Below are 15,878 nucleotides of genomic sequence, written 5' to 3' on the forward strand. Positions count from 1 at the left end.
TTCCTAGATTTGAACCAGTCTATTATTACTTGGTATCGCCTTGCCTTCCTCTCCATTAGAAGGTTCTATACCTACACCGTTTATTCCCTCTTTTATTGTTCTGATGCTGTTGTCATTTAGAGATCAACCTCTCTGGTTCCCTGTTATAATTCCTTTGCTTTTGCATAGTCCTTAAGAGTTCATTTCCTAGGTTGGTATCCGGCTAGTACAATCCTGTGTCTTATATTCAGACTGTGGTCTGATGTTGTTTGTTCTCACGTTGAAGGACTCCCTTTAATAAGTCTTGTAAGTTTGGTTTGGTTTTTACATAGTCCCTTAATTTCTGTTTATCTGGAAATGACCTAATTTCACCATTATATTTGAACGAGAGTTTTGCAGGATATATTGTTGTTGGCTAGCAATTTTTTTCTTCTGAGGTTTTATATATGTCATCCGATTGCCTTCTTGCCTGCATGGTTTCTGCCGAATAATCTGAGCTTAGTCTTATTGTTTCTCCTCTGTATGTGACTTTTTGTTTTTCTCGAGTGACTCTCAGGATTCTTTGTCCTTGGTTTTAGTGAGTGTGATTTTCTTTTGGGGTCTATCCTATATGGGGTTCGTTGAGCTTCTTGGATGGTCATCTTTTCATCTTTCATGATACTGGGGAAGTTTTCTGTCAGCAATTCTTCAATGATCCTCTCTGTTTTCTGTTTTCTCCCCCTGTTCTGGAACTCCGATCACTCTCAGAGTTTTGCTTTTGATTGTATCCCACATAATTCTCAGGGTTTCATTTTTCTTCGTTCTTTTTTCTGAGTTTTCCTCGAACAGACTTGCATCCAAGTGTTTGTCTTCAATTTTGCTGATCCTATATTCTATTGTTTCAAACCTTCTCCTCAGCCCTTCTATGACACTGTCCATATCTGAAATCTTGTTGTTTATCTTTGGATTTCTAATTGTTGTTTTTGTATGATTTCTAGTTGTGAATTTATTTTAGCATTTTGTTCCGGTATTATTTTTTTGAATTCTTCTATTTTTTGGTCTGTATTTTCCATGAATTTATCTGCCTTTTCCATGAATTTGTCTATTTTTTCCTCATTTCTGTTCACTTTTTGCTTCAACTCTTGGATAATTCTGAATATTAGAGATTTGAATTCCCTATCAATTAGGTCTAGTGCCTTTTCTTCTACTGGAAAGTCATCTGGTGTTTTATTTTGGATGCCTACTGGAACCATCCTGTCTTGTTTTTGTAAATGTTTTGATATTGTCTGCTGTCTTCACGGCATTCAGTGGTTATTTTCCTCATTTATTGATTGTAGATTTGTTTGTTTCTTCCTGCTTTTTTATTTTATTTGGGTACGTCTGAGCAGGCGGGCTGTGCGTTCTTTGCTGTTTGCTCTTCTGTGGACACAATACTTTTCACCTCCTTCTCCAATGGACAGGGTCAGTCACCCAGGTATGGTACAGCAGGGCAGGTGCAGCTGAAGGGGAGTTGCTGGGATGGGTTGTTTGTGGCACGTACCAGGGCTGACAGTGCAGACCAGGAATAGTGCAGGGCAGGTTCCAGTAGGCCATGCCTGTGCTGCTTGGGAGTGTGATGTTCAATGCACAGTGCAGGTAGGCAGGAAGGAGGGGGTAGATTGTGATGTGTGGAGCTAAGATGGGTACGGAAAAGAGGAAAGAGAGGAGAGAGGAACAGGATCCAAAAACAAACAAATAAACAAAAAAAAAGTGCTAAGGGAGCTTGCTATGGGAGTGGAGAGATGAGAGACTGAGAAATGGTGAAAAACAAAAGTGAAGAAAAAGAAAAAGTGTAAATGAAGAAAGAGAAAAAGGGAATAAGAGAGAGAAGAAAACAAAACAAAGAAACAATAAAAAACCAAAAAAAAGGAAAAAGAAAAAGAAAAAAGAAATGCCCCCAGGGATGTCCCTGTGCGTCTGTGCAGAGTAGGGGAGTAGCTTCTAAGCCACATGGTACTGCCCGGCTAGAAGGGGCTCCCAAGCTGAGAAAAGAAAAAGAAAATAAACAAATCAAAACAGAACAAATCAGAGCAAAGAAACAAACAAAAAAGCCCCAGGGGTCCCACCAGCGTGGCGGCATGGATCAGGAAGCAGTTTCACAGTTGAGCGGTATTTGGCAGCCTTTTAGGAAGAAGCAAAGATGGCACACGGAGCCAGATATTTGAGAGAAAGGAGGGGGAGGTGGTGAGAGGTAAGGAAGAAATCTAAAGAAGCAGAAAAAAGCAACACCAGCAGCCAACAAAAGGCACTCAGGGAGCCCGCCATTGCAGACGGGTGGAATCCAAGCAACACTGGGGTGAAGCTGCTGTTCCCGGCCAAGAGACTGTGGCTGCAGGAAGCAGAGGAGGCTAAGTGGGGGTAAAGAAGGGTGGGGGGTGGAAAAGCGTATATCGCTGGTTACCAGTTGTTCTGTCTCCTGCTGGAAGCTCTGTGAAGCTGCTTTCTGGTACCCCCTATTCGCTGATCTCCGATAGGGGACCTCTGCGTGTATCTCTTCTTGCTGTCTGTTCTCGGTCATTTTTTTATTCCATTTAGTGCTTGGCTGAGTTCTTTATCTCTTCGTTTGATGCTTAGGGTTTCACGATTGACGTGTAACTCTGTTTGACTTAGTTTTTTCTGATCTTTGATGCAGAGGGACGGCGTGGTGCTTCTGACTATAGTGCCATGTTGCTCGGAAGTCTGTTTTCTAGTTTCCATGTACCAATCTTATACTTCTTTTGTTAAATTCATTCCTAAATATTTTATTCTTTTTGATGCTATGATAAATGAAATTGTTTCTTATTTCACTTTTGGATTATTCATTGCTAGTGTATAGAAATACAACTGACTTTTGTGCATTGATCTATCCTGCAACCTTGCTGAACTACTTTATTAGTTCTAAGGGTTCTTATTGTGTTCCTTATGATTTTATATACAGGATCATGTTTTCTCCACATAAAGATAGGTCTTCCTTTCCAATCTGGATGCCTTCTTTCCCCCTTTCCTGATTGTCCTATCTAGAACCTCAAGTACAATGTTGAATAGAATCAGTGAGAACAGACTTCCTTGTTCTAGTCCTGATATTATTGGGAAAGCATGAGTCTGTCATCATTAAATATATGTTAGCTGTGGGTTTATCATAGATGCCCTTTATTATGTTGAAGAAGTTCCTTTCTATTCCTAGTTTGTTACATGTTTTTATCATGAAGGGGTGTTGCGTTTTGTCAAATGCTTTTTCTGCATGTATTGAAGTGTTCCTGTGGTTTGTGCTCTTTATTCTGTTGATACAGATTTTATTGATTTTTAAAATTGAACTTCTAATATTAAACCAACCTCTTTGGATAAACCTTATTTGGTCATGATGTATAATTCTTTTTATATGTTGTGGATTTTGTTTACTAGTATTTTACTGAAGATATTTGTCTATAGTTTTCTTGTGATGTCTTTGCCTGGTTTTGGTATTAGCATAATGCTGGCCTCATTGAATGAGTTGGGAAGTGTTCCCGTCTGTTTTATTTTTTGGAAGAGTTTGTGAAGAATTGTGTTACTTCTTTACATTTTTGGTAGAATTCACCAGGGAAGTACAATAGGTCTGAACTTCTCTTTGTGAGTAGTTTTTGACTATTAACTTAACCATGTTACTTGTTATAGGTCTATTCAGATTTTCTACTCTTGAGTCAGTTTCAGAAGTTTGTGTCTTTCTTGAAATTTGTTCATTCCATCTAGGCATACAATTGTTCCTAGTAGTAATGTCCTCTCCTTCATACCTGATTTAAGTAATTTGAGTTTTCTCTTTCTCTCTAGCTAGTTTGTGAATTTTATTTGCTGTTTTCAAAGAACTAACTTCTGGATTTGTTGATTTTTCTCTATTGTTTTTCTAGTCTCCTTTTCATTAATTTCCACTCTAATATTTATTATTTTCTTATTTCTCCTGCTTTAGGTTTAATTTGCCCTTCTATTTCTGGTATCTTAAGGTAAAAGTTTACCTTACTTCCTTCTGAGCCCTCACTGGTAACATCCTTAAAGTCCAGATTTTTAGTAATAGTCTGTTCAAGGTGATTTTAGGCTTTCTTGATCATGCTTCTCGAAATTCTTCCAGCTTCTGCCCATTGCCTCTTTCCAAAGCCACTCCCACATCTTTAGGTATTTAATACAGCAGCACTCTATTCTTGGTACCAAAATCTCTATCAGTTTCTTGTGCTGCATAATAAATTACCACAAATATAGTGGTTTAAACCAACAGACATATAGTATCTCACAGTTTCTGTAGGTCAGGAGTCTGGTCACAGATTAGTTGGGTCTCTTCTCAGGGTCTCACAAGGCTACAGTCAGGGTTGGAGCTTGAAGTCCTCTTCTATGCTTACATGGTTGCTGGCAGAATTAAGTAATTGTCAGAAGCAAGTCATACTCAAGGGGAGAGAATTATAAAAGGGTGTGACTCATTAGGGGTCACCACGGGATGTGTCTGCCACAACTTATTTTTTGTATGTGTTCACTGATCTCCATCTCCATTGTCACTACTCCAATCCAAGCCACTACCATTACATGCTTAGACTATGGCCAAAGCCTCTTCACTGGCCTCCCCACATCTACATGCAGTTGGAGTAATTGTTTTAAGAATGCACCTCTGATTATGTCACTTTGTTAGTAAAAACTTTTTAATGGTTCCTCATTGCTCTTATGATTAAGTACAATGTCTTTAAAATGGCCTACTTCTGGCAACTGCCTACCTCTCTAATTGCATTTCTAGACACCCCCTCATTTACTACACTTCAGCCTTCTTCCGGTACCTTGACTTTGTCAACTCATTCTCTCTCTAGGACCTCATCACACGATAAACCCACTATTAAAACCATGTTTTCTCTACCCAATGCTTCACTTTTTAAGCCTCAATTAACATATCACTTCCTTTGGAATCTCTCCTTGATATCCACTCAGGACTAATTTAGATTCCCCTCATGTTTTTATGATACTCTGTATTATTCCTCCATAGCACTTGCCATTGTTGCAGTTAATTAATTAAATTTTTGATATACTGTTTACCGTCTGACTTCCCATTAGAATGTAAGTCCCATGAGGACACAACTGTATCCATGGCATCCAGTACAGTTCCTGGTTTTTAGTGGTCAGTGTAAATATTTGATGAATGAATTAAGCAGTGAATGTATTCCATGTGGTATGAAGACCCATGGTGTACATGAGGACTTTCCATGGGGAATACACTCATGGATTATTTTAAGGAAATAAATTTCCATATTCCTCAACTTTCATCTGTACTCTCTCCTAAAATTGATCTGCCTGTAAATGAGCTCATATTCACATTGGCCCTTCTTCCACTTTATGAAGGTCCTACTATTGTCCTGAAATATCCCTGGGGTGTCAAACAAAGGAAGAATTCAAAATATTGATTTGAGAGGGAACATCCTATAATGAAAATTCAAGTCACCTAAAACCGCAGACTTTCTGTCTTATCCTGTTTTATACGTATTTCTGTTAAGGATGAAGCATTGTAATAAAAAATGGTGTGTTTTGCCCTATGTCGAGATGTTTTGAATTCAGAATAGCCAAATACTATGGGTTGTTGTTGTTAGGTGCTGTCAAGTCGATTTACGACTCATGGAGACCTTATGTGACAGAGTAGAACTGCCTCATAGTGTTTTCTTGGCTGTAATCTTTACAGAAGCACATCACCATGTCTTTCTCCCACCAAGCCACGGGGTGGGTGTCATGGATTGAATTGTGTCCCCCCAAAATACCTGTCAACTTGACTAGGTCATGATTCCAAGTATTGTATGATTGTCTACCACTTTATCATCTGATGTGATTTCTCTGTGCTTTGTAAATTCCATCACCATGATGTAATAAGATGGATTAGCAGCAGTTATATTGATGAGATCTACAAGATTAGACAGTGTCTTAAACCAATTTATTTTGCGATATAAAAGAGAGAAGCGAGCAGAGACACAGGGGGACCTCATACCACCAAGAAAGCAGTGCCAGGAGCAGAACGCTTCCTTTGGACCTGAGTTTCCTGCACTGAGATGCTCCTAGACCAAGAGAAGACTGATGACAAGGAACTTCCTCCAGAGCTGACAGAGAGAGAAAGCCTTCCCCTGGAGCTGGCACCCTGAATTCGGACTTCTAGCCCACTGGAGTGTGAGAGAATAAATTTCTCTTTGTTAAAGCCATCCACTGTGGTATTTCTGTTAGAGCACCACTAGATGGCTAAGACAGAATTTGGAGGTGAGAGTGGGTTGCTGCTCTAACAGATACCTAAAATGTGGAAGCGGTTTTGAAACTGTGAATAGATAAGAGGACTGGCAGCAGCAGAGAACAGACAGCAGTGGAGAACTGGTGGTAGCAGCAGAGAACTGGTAGCAGCAGAACCAGGAGACAAGCACCAGACAGCACTGGAGCCGACCCACAGAGTGAGAGAGCTGAGTGCATGTGTGCAAGAGGCTTCCTGGGGGAGTGGGGTACCTCCAGGCACTTATCAGTGGAGCTAGGCTTGCTGACTCATGGAACAAGAGAGCTGAGTGCCTTCAGGCCAAAGTTAGAGTGGGATGCCTCCAGGCACTGATCAGTGGAGCTACAGAGCTCTGGAACACTTGCGCCAGTAGGGCAGATGTGGACATGAGGCTCAAGGTGCTGAGAGGCCCAGAAATCAGGAAGCAGAAGCTGAAGAGACAAGGAACACAGGAAGCCAAGCTGCCTCAGTCTCAAAAGATATGCCCAGGACCTCAAAGGGTGGAGCCTTCTAGCCCACTGGACTGTAAAAGAATAAATTTCTCTTGTTAAAGCCATCCACTTGTGGTAATTCTGTTATAGCAGCACTAGATGACTAAGACAGTGAGTTTGAACAGCCAGCCTTTCAGTTAGCAGCTGAGCACTTAACCATTGCACCATGAATTTTAACAAATCAAACACTCATGTTACTAATATTCAGATGAAGAAATAGCAAATTAAAAGTCCTCAGAAGTCCCCCTTGTGCTCTCTTCATGTCATTACCCTTCCATAGTCCTGAAAAGTAGACACTACACTGAACTTCGATCATCATAAACTAGTTTTGCCTGTTTTTGCATTTTATACCAACAGAAATCAGTATGTACTCTTTTGACTCCGGTTTCCTTTGTTGGACATTGTTTGTGAAATCCATCCACATTGTTGTATATAGATACAGAGTGTTCATTCTCATCTCTGATAGTATTATATTGTGTAAACATACCAATATTTATTCATTCTAATGAGGGACATATTGAGAGTGATAAATTCCACTTGGTCATGGTGTATAATCCTTTTTAGATCTTGCTGAATATGATTTATTAATATTTTATTGAGAATTATTGTGTCTATATTCATTAGAAATATCGGTCTAGCTTTATTTTCTTGTGATGTCTTGTGGTCTGTGATGTCTGTGGCATTGGTATCAGAGCAATACTGGCCTCCTCTATTTTCTGGAAGAGGTTGTGAAGGATTGGTATTATTCTTTAACTGAAAGAATTCACTAATGAAGCCATCAAGGCCTGTGCTTTTCGGTCAAAAAGATTAATTACTAATTCAATTTCTTTGTTATACTTGCTGTTTATTCAGATTTTCTCTCCGTTCTTTGGTCAATTTTGGTATTTTGTATCTTTCTAGTAATTTATCCATTTCATCTAAGTTGCGACCCTTACACGCTTTTAAATTTTATAGTGTTAGTAGTGATGTCCTCTCTTTCATTCTTGCTCTTGGTAATGTGTATCTTCTCTTTTTCTTCTTGGTCAGTTTAGTAAAGGTTTGTCAATTTTGTTGGTCTTTTCAAAGAACCACATTTGGTTTCATTGATATGTCTCTATAGTTTTTTTCTTTTCTATTTCATTGATCACTACTCTAATCTTTATTACTTCCTTCCTACTGCTTTTTGGAGGGGCTGTTTTCTCTTCTTTTCAAAGTTTCTTAAGGTGGAAGCTTAGGTCATTATTTTGAAATTTTCTTCTTTTCTAATATAGGCATTCAAAAGCTATAAATTTTCCTCTAAGCACTGCTTTACCTACATCTATCAATTTTTATGTTGCATTTTCATTCAATTTAAAATATTTTATTTCCCTTGTGATTTTTGGCCCACAGATTATTTAGATGTGTGTTGTTTAATTTCTAAATATTTGTAGATTTCCCAAACTTCTTTCTGTTGTTGATTTCTAATTTAATTCCATATCATCAGAGGATATACTTAGTATGGTTTCAATCTTTTTAAATTTATTGAGGCTTGTATTATGGCCTGGCTTATAGTGTGTCCTAGAGAATGCTTCGTGTGCACTTGAAAAGAATGTGTATTTTGATGTCATTCAGCATGTACATTACAAATGTCAGTAAGGTCAAGTTTATAGTATCAAGTTTTCTATAGCCTTTCTAATTTTCTATCTAGTTGTTCCATCCATTATTGAAAATGAGGTATTCAAGTCTTTAATTATTGTAATTTCTACTTCAATTTTGTAAGTTTTTGTTTTCTGTATATTAGGGCCCCGTTGTTAGGTGTATATATGATTATAATTGTTATATCTTAGTGATAAACTGATCCTTTATCACTATAAAATGTCCCTCTTTATCTACAGAAATACTTTTTGTCTTAAAGTCTATTTTGTCTGAAATTATCATAGCCATTCCAGCCTTCTTATGGTTACTGCTTACATAGTACATCTTTTTTCTATGCTTTTGGTCTCAATCTATTTGTGTCTTTGAATCTTAAGTGTGTATTTTATCAATAACGTACAATTGAATCATTTTTTAAATCCAGTCTAATAATCTCTGCCTTTTAAGTGGAATGTTTAATCCAATTATAGTTAATATAATTATTGTTATGATTGGATTTATGTCTGCCATTTTTGCTATTTGTTCTTTATATAGCTCATATTCTTTTTCTAGCTCTTTTCCTCCTTTACTGCTTTCTTTTGTGATAGATTTTTCAGAAGTAAATCACCAGGCCTTTCTTCCAAGGCACCTCTGGGTAGACTCAAACATCCAATCTTTGGGTTAGCAGCTGAGTACATTAACTGTTTCCACCACCCAGGGATTTCTCATTGACTGAAGACAAAGGAAATTATCTGATCTGAATTCAATCTTAAGAGTTGGGGAATTCTGGTATTTCTTGACACAAGTTTACTTACCTCTGCCAATGTGAACCTTGGGAACTCTGATTGCATTTGCTACTATTTAGCTTGTGAATCTGAGTTTTCAGCACTGGTTCTGACTTAAAAAAAAGGCAAAGTCACGCACACTAATATGTCAAAGATCATTCCATAATTTAGATGCCCTATTGGAGCCCTGGTGGTGCAGTGGTTAAGAGATTGGCTGCTAACCAAAAAGTTGGCAGTTTGAATCCACCAGCCACTCCCTGGAAACACTGTGGGGCAGTTCTACTCCATCCTGTAGGGTTGCTATGAGTTGAAACTGACTTGACAACAACAGCTGTTTTATTCAAAATAAGAAGCCCTGGTGGCATAGTGGTTAAGAGCTCAGGCTACTAACTAAAAGGTCGGCAGTTCAAATCTACCAGCTGCTTCTTGGAAACCCTAGGGGGGCAGTTCTACCCTGTCCTATAGGGGTGATATGAGTCAGAATCAACTCAATGGCAACGGGTTTGGTTTGCTTTATTAAAAATAAACAGCAGCAATTTCCTTGTTAACAATTATTTGATCAAAAGGAAAGTTAAATGTTTTATATGGCTTCATAATTTGGATTTATTTTCCTTTTTCACGCAAAATTAGAGATTGATTTTTAGATTGAAATTCATTCTTTGTGCAGATTGCTTGAATAGTCAAAGAATCAAAGGAAATTAACTTCCACTACAATAAAATGCATGGCAAGCAAAAGTTCACATATTGGTTTTTATGTTCATCTTTCTGTGCAAGATGTCCATAGATTTCATCATATTCTCAAAGAGGTCTAATACCTTAAAAACATTAAGAACCACTGCTCTAGAATCTATGCCTAAATCAGACACGTGTTAGTTTGACCCAGTTTCCTGCAAGAGGAATGGGAAATACAAAGCAGGTAGAATATTGGCAGGTAAAGGAATGATTTCTTTTATAAGGATCAGCATAGCGGTGGTTCCTATGAGGTAGAGGTTAAAGATGTCCCAAATGTCTAACTTTCCCAAACTTCTGTACCACTCCATCATCTCTAACATCAACTACTTCCACTCCCCTCAGTACTCTCCCTCCAGGCTTCAGGTTTGGTAATTTGCTGCAATGTCTCACAGAACTTACAAACCATATTTAGAGTTAAGTGGTTTATTAGGGAAGTAACAGGGTACAACTCAGGATTAGGAATGACTCAGAAGTAACAGTAACAACTCCGGATACAGTTCTTGCTCAGAACAGCTTCTTCTCACCCTCTGCTGCTGGGACCTGCTCAGTGCCTTGCTGCCGCTAATCCTTCTTGGGGGCCTTCTCAGGCAAGTTTTACAGCTGTTAGCTCTGTGGGTTGGCAAGCCCCACTGCAGCCGTCTCATTCTGCTATAGCTCTTGCTACTGCTGCCCCACTGTCTCTTGCTGACTTCCGTGTTACAGATCCTTCTTCTTTCTCTGTGTCTTTAAGCCTGGCAGGATGGCAAAACTGACTAATCCCCTTGTTAAGGTCCATATGCTTTATTTACATGCTGCCACCCTACAAGGGTTCCATGCACCTTATCTGCATTAGCAGCAAGCGGTCCAATCCCCTTGGTGGGCCACAAGTACCTTATTTGCATAGTTCCAACAAATCATCATGTAGGAGTCACAAAGACTATGGCTAGAAGGGCCATATTAAGTAATTCACTAGATTGCAGTGGGTGGCTTGTTTCATTTTTGAGTATCTCATATCACGTCCCATACCTGTATTATCATTCCTTATCTCTCTGGAAACTTTTAAATTTCTTCATTTAGAGGAACCTCTTCAGTATCAGCTGGTATGGACCAAAGTTGTGTGTACGTTTGTTCTGGCCAAACCAGCAAACTGTTAAGACTCCAAGCTATCTTCACAGAATCACACAAATAATGTAATACTTCTGGCAGTATTACACATAGTAACATGTCTAGCATTATCTGATAGTACCATTTGGTTTCCTTGGTCAAATACCCATAAGAGCTATGTTCACATCATCACTTCTCAGTAAAGGATTAACAAAACCCTTTACCTTTGTACATGAGAATTGACCTTTGGTTAACTTTTCATTCTGTTCCACTGAAAATCTGTTAAAAGTGCATGTCAGTTATGTTATCTGACAACATTGTTTATGGTAAATGACTCCTGGCTGGCAGACCTGTACCTTTTCTCCTCCCATCTTAACCAAACCCCACTGAAATCATGTTTCACTGGTCTCAATCCTTCTCCCAACTCCACCCTTATTTCCCAAGATATTTCCATGGACACAGCAATATTCTTGCCTACCTTGATGCCCCCCATTTCAGGTCCTTCTCATTCTGAACCTTTAGGCACAATAAGAAGGGTTGTATTGGCAAGTAAACTTTTGAGAAAGAGCCTGTGTTGATTGCCATGTAGATGAAAATCCAGCTTCCCAGTGACCCAGGGAATTAATTATTGAGAATTACTTATTTGTAGAGCAGTGGTTTTCAAAGTGTGGGCTCCATTAGAATCACCTGAGAACTTTTCAGAAAGGGAAATTCTCAGGCTCCTACCAGAGACCTACTGAAGGTAGGGCCCTGCAAATTAGTTTGTTAACAAGGCCTTCAGGTGATTCTGATGCACACTACTGTTCTAGGGGGATAACCGAATGAACATGAAAAAAGTTAGAATGGAAGTCCATCTGCGACTCAGAGGGGTTGGGTTTTTAAAAAAGGATAAGTAATGAGGGATTCATTATGTAGTCAGAAAACCTACTCTGCCCCACAGAGCTTCATCTCAGAAACCGGCAGATAAAGTAGCAAGGGCTCTGTCATTGGCCAAGTTGCCACTCACTAAAGAAATCCTGGTTGCGTAGTGGTTAAGAGCTACGGCTGCTAACCAAAAGGTCGGCAGTTCCAATCCACCAGGAGCTCCTTGGAAAGTCTATGGGGCAATTCTACTCTGTTCTATAGAGTCGCTAAGAGTCGGAATCGACTCGACGGCAACGGGTTTGGTTTTTTGCCAACGCCATCTACGCGGATTCTCAAGGCTTAATTCCCGGCGACTTCAACTCCCCTGCCCCCCACCCCCGCGCGTGCGCACTTGCACACGTGCGAAAGTGCGTGCGGGCTTGCGTAGAAACGAGGTGTAGAGTTGAGCAAACCTATGTCCTAGAACAGGTAAGGCGATTGCTGGCTCGCCACCTGTGGTGCTTGACCCGGAGCCGGAGAACTCGTCGAGGTACAGGGTATGTCGGCTCACCGAAGGCGGGGGAACAGGGGTGCTTCCGGAGTGGCTCTGCAGCGCGGCCAGGAGGCCGTTTGCGGTTTCTTGAGTTTATGGAGAGCAAGGCCGCCGGGGTCGCTTCTAAGCGGGGCTCTTGGACACGGCGGTCTGGTCGGATTGGTTCTTGTGCCTGGGCAACCGTTGCTAGGCATTGCGCACAACTGAACCAACACCAAAAGCTGTCGGGGGCGGGTTGAACAGGGGGCGTGGATGAATTCATGCGAATCAGCCGACCGTACCGGCAACGAGCAACCTGAATTTGTGAGTGTCGGAGGAAGGGAAGGAGGAGAAGAAAGAGATCATGATGATGATCAGTTAGTGTCGTTTTTGTCTAGGGAGGGCAGCCGTATTAACCGGTAGGACAGAATCCTTCAAGTTCCCTTCCCTTGCTTATCGTTCCATTTATATCCCTATTTTGGTAGCATTTATTCCAGTTATGTTTGAATATTTCTAGACTTGGGATGGAGAATATGTGTCCAACAGGGATAATGCCAGACTCCTGGATGACGGGGGAGGAAACGTGTACATTTTGAGAGAAAGGCACTTGGAAATTCAGTGAGATTTTGTTTTCTCCTTCCCTTCTTTTATATGTGGAGAATGTTTCTGGTGGTCTAGTCTCAGAAATTGCATCTCCAGTCTCCTCAATGATTCCCTTCCAAGCCCAGCGGGTGCCCAGTTGCCTCCAAGTATCAGACCCCTACGTGGACTAGAGAGGCTTACTGAGGAAATGGTAATTCTTCAGTTGATCCCTGAGGTGTCACGGGTCCATTTGCAGCCCATAGAGATCCAGTTCAATTATGAACCTCAAGACCACCACCTTCTGTCAGGTGAGAAGCAGTGTATTATATCTTTTTCAGTGGTTTCAGGTGAGGAGGTTTGCTACCTTTGCTATGCCAGTGTCTTCAAGTGCTAGTCATACTCATTGCTCACACTCACACTGTTAGGTAGTACCATCTCTTTAGTGATCCAAGATGAGTCACTCTACTGTGAATTCTGGCAATCAGAGCCCACCCCCCCGCCCCTTTCAAGACCCGAAAGCCATCCATTTTTCCCATTTAATCGCCTTCATCCCAGTCTGTCAGTGTTTGGTATTTCCCTTTTAAATTGTTTAAGTCACCTTTCTCATCTCTTATAGTGGTGTAGTTAAAAGTGTTGGAGTCTGACAACCTGCATTCAAATACTAGCTTTATCACTTACTAGCTAGCTGTGTGACCCTGATTAAGTTATTTATATTTTTTACCATCTATTTGCCCACTTGTAGACTATGTAATAATTCATACCTTGAAGGTTATTTTGAGGATTGTGCCAATCATCTATTATTCCATAACAAAGTACCCCAAAACTTAGTGACCTAAAACAACAGGCATTTTAAAACCATTTTATTTTCTCAAGATTCTATAGTTCGTCAACTTGGGCTGGGTTCATCTGGGTAGATATTTTATCCTGATCTTATCTGGAATCGGTGACATCACTAGGGGAGTGCAGGGTGTGGGGACCACACCGGGTGACACTGTCAAAGGGTGTGACACCAAAATTTCTGTCTGTAAGAATATCCCTGTATTTAGTTATAACAACAAAAAGATTTTTCATAAGCCTAGCCTCCATGTATTAATATACCTACAAGGCTAAAGCTCTATACTCATTTACATTTTGAACCTTTTAATGTACTCCAGTCAGAGCTGTCATTATTACCCAATGAAAATGACATTTTGAATCACGTGGTTTCATCTGCATGTGCTACAAGCATGTGCTGTTTTCATTGCTGCTGGTGTGTTTGTACTCGCTGATTTTGTCAGATTTCTTGCTGTTTTAGCTATAGTTTGTGGTAATTAGTATTTGTGAACCTATATCAGTAACTTCTTGAGAATGAAGTAGTAGTTAAAGAAAAAGATAGATGATATACGGGAATTACGACTTACGACTAACATTAGTTCCAAAGCCTTACTAAGGATTCTGTATGTTCTGGTACACGAGGAGGTCCATGAAGCGGGGGTAATACCAACCCTGGTGATGCCACTGTGTGTAGTTAGACATCCTTTGGAGTACTGTGTTCCGGCTCCCACTCTGGAGCCTCAGGTTTCCCCTACACCCCGCCTCTGTGAAGATTGTATGCATCACTGTTTCAGCCACACCAGTACTGTTGGCTCGTCCAACTGGTTTCTACTTCCTTTGCAGACAGACCAACCCTGGGGAAGCAGAATGAGGCCCTGCACACTTGCACGTGTTCACTATGTGGCATGTATATGTGTGTGTGTGTGTAAAATTATATATATAGTATATATGTATGTATACCTATATATGTGTGTGTAAGCATTGTTAGTTGTTAGCTGCTTTCGGGTTGATTCTGACTCATAGCGACCCTAGTATAACGGAACAAAACACTGCCCGGTCCTGCACCATCCTTACAGTCATTGCTATGTTGAGTCCATTGTTGCAGCCCCTGTGTCAGTCTGTCTCGTTGAGGGTCTTCTTCTTCTTCGCTGACCCTCTGTTTTACCAAGGATGATGTCCTTCTCCAGGGACTGGTCCCTCCTAATAAAATGTCCAAAGTACATGATGAAGTCTTGCCATCCTCACTTCTAAGGAGCATTCTGACTGTACTCTTCTAAGACAAATTTGTTTGTTCTTTTGGCAGCCCATGGTATGTTCAACATTCTTCGCCAACACCGTAACTCAAAGGCATCAATTCTCTGGTCTCCCTTATTCATTGTCCAGGTTTCACATGCATGATTGAGGCATTCCTTAGTCCTCAAGGTAACATCTTTGCTTTTTAAGACTTTAAAGTGGCCTTATACAGTGGATTTGCACAATGCAATATGTAGTTTGATTTGACTGCTGCTACCATGGGCATTGATTGTGGATCCAAGTGAAATGAAATCCTTGACAACTTCACTCTTTTTTCCATTTATCATGAGGTTGCTTATTGGTCCAGTTATGAGGATTTTTGCTTTCTTTAAGTTGAGGTGTAATCCATACTGAAGGCTGTAGTTCTTGATCTTCATCAGTAAGTGTTTCAAGTCCTCTTAGCTTTTAGCAAGCAAGATTGTGTCATCTGCATATTGCGGTTGTTAATGAGTCTTCCTCCAGTCCTGATGCCACGTTCTTCTTCATATAGTCCAGCTTCTCGGATTATTTGCTGAGCATACAGATTGAATAAGCATGTATGTATATAGATGCATATATATATTTAATAAAACCCAAAACCCGTTGCCGTCGAGTCTATTCCGACTCATAGCGACCCTACAGGAAAGAGTTGAACTGCCATATAGTGTTTCCAAGGAGCAGCTGATGGATTCGAACTCCTGACCTTTTAATTAGCAGCCAAGCTCTTAACCACTGTGCCACCAGGGTGTACATATATATATATATATATATGCATATATGTATATGTATACACACACACACACTTTTTTTTAATCCCAAAAAGAAACCTAGTACACTTTATGCAATAACTACCCCCAGCTCCTGGCAACTACTGTTTTACTTTCTTTCCATGCATTTGCCTATTCTAGATATTTCCTATAAATGGGACCATA

Source organism: Trichechus manatus, unplaced genomic scaffold (assembly GCF_000243295.1).
Source record: "Trichechus manatus latirostris isolate Lorelei unplaced genomic scaffold, TriManLat1.0 scaffold00078, whole genome shotgun sequence".
Classification (NCBI taxonomy): domain Eukaryota; kingdom Metazoa; phylum Chordata; class Mammalia; order Sirenia; family Trichechidae; genus Trichechus; species Trichechus manatus.